Genomic DNA, 4,054 nt, shown 5'->3' with positions numbered 1-4,054 from the left:
AGCAATCGCTGATCCCCTACTGTAGCCCTGATCTCAGCATCAGTCTCTCAGAGGTAAGGAGAGATTTCTGATATGGCACTGTGGTCAGGCAATCAGAACTGTAATATCCATCAGAGAGCTGGTCACGTTGGCCTGTGCAGCACACTAAGCTGATTTTGAGGTTCAAAATACCAAATCATCACTCCGATTGTTGAGAGTGAAGTAAATCGGAAGTGGGGAAGAATGTTGAGGCAGTGAGGGTGAGGAGAAGGGAGAAGAAGTGACAAACAAGATAAAGCCCCATTGAATTTTCCTTTAGAAGAGATCATTCAGTGCAGCCAAGCGTGTTTGGTGTTTTTAGAGCTCTTGAATAACGGGACAATAGAAGAAAGACTCAGGGGGCAGGTGTCTAACAGACTAGCCCTCAACAGAAGAGTCTATTATGTTCTCAATGTTTACTGCAACATGTGAGGCCTTTAACTGTGATTTTTTTCAAATACTCACCTATTAATAACAAGCATCACTACTTTGTGACACCACGATGCAAAGTTGTAACACACCAACAAACCATGACAGGTGCTATACACCCTTGTTGCTGGCTAATAACCATTTACAAGCCAGTTTGGCATTTTAGGATCTCTGTTTATTTAGATACATTAAATAATTTAATCGGATATTCCATACTTCATAAACCTTAAGAAAATGCAGTGTTGAGGAGGTCATTCTGCTGTTTGAGATAATGACCCTGAAATCCTTCTGAAGTTTTATCTTGATGGGAGGGGAGCTCATTAAGCAGGTTACACCATTATGTATGTTTAATGGACATTTAAAATCCCTTGTTACAGCATTTGCTAGAAAAATACTACATTATGATAAGCCTCATCAACACATCTCGTAAAATACAAACTCTCGGTCAGGTGCCTTTGTCGTTATTAATGCTAAAAGTCTCCTTTAGTGTCTCATCTAAACTTTTATGTTAAGGAAAAGGTTGTCGGTGGGCTTATGTTCCGTGACACGAAAGAACAGGATGGTTGGTTTTAGGAAGAGGTCATGGGTGGTCTTACGTTTCCGTCACACGTGGGAAGAACGGGACGGCTGGGTTTAGGAAACGGTCGAGGGTGGGCTAACGGTTGCGTGACACACAGGATTAACAGAACAGTTAAACAAGAAACCGACTTTAGGAAAGGTGCCACGCGGAAGACAACCCCTCCTGGGTCAAAGGCTTGTGTTTAACCCATCCACCACCCCAAACAACGTCCCTGCGTGGAATTTCTGCCTTACATACTACTCACTAAACCCCGGGTAGCTGCTGCTCTCCCCAGTAACTTGTTAAAGGGCGCCTTTTTTTGTCCCTTTAGACGCTGACAGCCACTGTCCAAACGTCCGTATTTTACAAGTTCGGAGTGAGAATGGGTTGGCCTCATTACCACAGAAAGATACAATGTATGTTGCATTTGTAATTTTCCAGAGGGAGATTTTGCTCTTTCTGGCTAATTAAAAAAGGGAAACCTATAGGAAGGCTGTCAGACCATATGATTAACACTACATTCTTTTCAAATTGGACTTCCCTTGTCAAAGCCACCCTGGCAGTTACAAATTAGGTACCAGGATTCTTGTGGGCAGCAGACAGAACGTGGAGGAGATAAGCACGACATTGCCTTGCTGCCAAAGGACATGACAGATTATGAAAAAACTCATGCATATTCTGCAAAACCACTGCTGTCTCCATCATGAGAGGAGTCAGCTACATAAATAATAATAACAATGTATACTTCATTAATCCCGCAAGGGGAAATTACAACATTAACATACACTGACTTTCTGTAGAAGACTCCAGACCACACCTCCACCACCACCAACCCCTCACAGCCACTGATTTCTTTCATGGCTTCAGGGGTTATGCAGAGGGCTAGTAATTGTTCTGCTTGCTTCAACCCATCATGCAGATGCACACACACACTCAAACACAAGTACATGAATACGTACATAATTAACCCTACAGAATATCCATGTCCTCATTACTATGCCCGTCTGCACTCATATATGTGAACACACAAACACACACATACACACACACACACACACACCTTATGCATAAGCATAAATACAATACTACCAGCACATTGCCCGCTGTAAATCCGTGTATAATTTTACTTGCAGACTTTTTTGCAACCAACAAACTTCACTTTATAGCAATATCATTAATGTCAAAGTGTTTCATGAGTAACAAGTACATTCTGTTCTTTGCATGTTTTATACACTGTTGTTTTCTGTACATTTGTTCAACATGAATTAGGACTGTCAATCAATTAAAATATTAATTGCGTTCATCATCATGATTGTCCATATTGTCCAACTTTTTATATCTGTTCTAAATGTTCTTTAAAAGTGATATTTTTCAAGTTTTCAATGGTCTTATCAACATTGGAGAGGTCAAATATGCTCACTTTATGTAAATGTTTATTTTTGCAACAATCCAAAACAATAACAAGAACTCTAGAAAATTCTCCAGATTAACTGACTGAAGGCTCAAAATAATAACCTTAAAGCATAATATGGCCATCTCAAGCTCATCAAGCATAAACCGATGGACATATTGACCTGGATTTAATATTACCTGGTAATACTTACACAAAGTGGTGTCCCACTTTAAACTTTTACTTTTTTCTCATTTGTACTTCTTATAATTCTTACATCTCTGTTGCAAACTATTCAACATGGCCTGCATTTGGCAAGTGAAGACAGTACATGCAACTGACTTTAGTCTTGTTGGGAGAACTATCTGGAAGGGCTTTGAAACCAAACTTTCCAATCAAACAAAACTTTTCTTTATCCATTTATGGTCAAGGAGCTTTGTTTCTGCTAGCAATCCACAACATACTGCTGCATCAATTCCTGATTTCCCAAACTACGTAGCGGCCAGATGCCAAAATCACAGAATGCGGGAATCGTGCGTCAAGAAGTCAAGAAAAATTAGGAATTTGCAATTACTCATTTTTATTGAGTTAATATTGATAGTTCTCATATGTGTACAATCTTTAATGTAATATCTAATATTCTCATACATACTGTATATGAGATAATGTTCTAGTTTTCAGGGAGTATTAAAAATGTAAACTACCCATTAAAGGTATTTCTACTCATTTATTAAAGCACTGTAGACAGCTTAGGCTGATTAGTTTTGCAGAAAGCATGAACTGTTGATACTTTTTTGAGTTGACAAATTAATTGAAACATAAATGCAAAAAGACATTCACAGTCAACTCACCTCAAAAACCCAAACACAACCTCCACATCTGCCACAGGCTCATATAATAGGAATATTTAATAGTAATTCAATATTTCGGTAGTTAACCTTTTCATCTTAAATGAGTTAGAAAGACATAAATGAGCAACTTGCTTTCAATAACTGCGGCTTCATGACCCGTCTAATGGAGCAAACTATCAGCTGTACATTCCTGTTTGCCAAACAGCAATAACTTTAATGTAGGTATGAGCAGAAGCAAAACAATCAATACACATTAATCTATTTTATATCAATGTTCACCGCTAAATGTCCCATAGCTTTTGACCAGCATCTCACCAGGGTAGATGACACACAGGTTGAATTGTTACTTAAATTTCCCATTCATTTTAAATATGTTTGATATTCTTGAAATGAATATATTTAAATGTCAGACACGTTATTTGGCTTTTGATCTGTGATGCATCATTGGTATTTAAATGTATGTGAAAAAAAAACTATTATAAAGACAACGATTGGATAGAAATGTGCAAATGTTCGCTTTACAATCTTTTTATACGAGGTCATCTCAACAGTAACATCAGGTGGTAGTTAAGGTGTGAGATGTAGATGGGATGCGGTAGTCAAGGTGTGAGCTGTATGTGGAATTATAATTGATGACTATCTCATTTAAGCCTCGTATTCATCAACTGGTGAAAAAACTTGAAATTGTTTTTTATTTCAGAGTCTTGAATCTTATGATCAGGTCGCATGGTCTATGGAGCTAGAACAGTGACAGTAACCTGTGGTATTGAAAATAAAATTTGGCATTGAAACAACAAATATTGGCAT

The 4,054-nt window shown here is 38.1% G+C and overlaps 1 long non-coding RNA gene across 1 annotated transcript in view; it reads left to right on the top strand.

The window, feature by feature from the left end:
* Positions 1-978: 978 nt before the first annotated feature.
* LOC117960514 overlaps positions 979-4,054 on the top strand; it is a 13,747-nt gene continuing 10,671 nt past the window's right edge. Inside the window, exon 1 of the long non-coding RNA XR_004660173.1 lies at positions 979-1,307. This is a non-coding gene — a long non-coding RNA (uncharacterized LOC117960514). The remainder of the gene's footprint in view (positions 1,308-4,054) is intronic.

The sequence above is a fragment of the Etheostoma cragini genome, chromosome 17 (genome assembly GCF_013103735.1).
Source record: "Etheostoma cragini isolate CJK2018 chromosome 17, CSU_Ecrag_1.0, whole genome shotgun sequence".
Lineage (NCBI taxonomy): Eukaryota > Metazoa > Chordata > Actinopteri > Perciformes > Percidae > Etheostoma > Etheostoma cragini.
The sequence above is the reverse complement of the archived record's forward strand: the minus strand, read 5'-3'. Positions and strand labels throughout refer to the sequence as shown.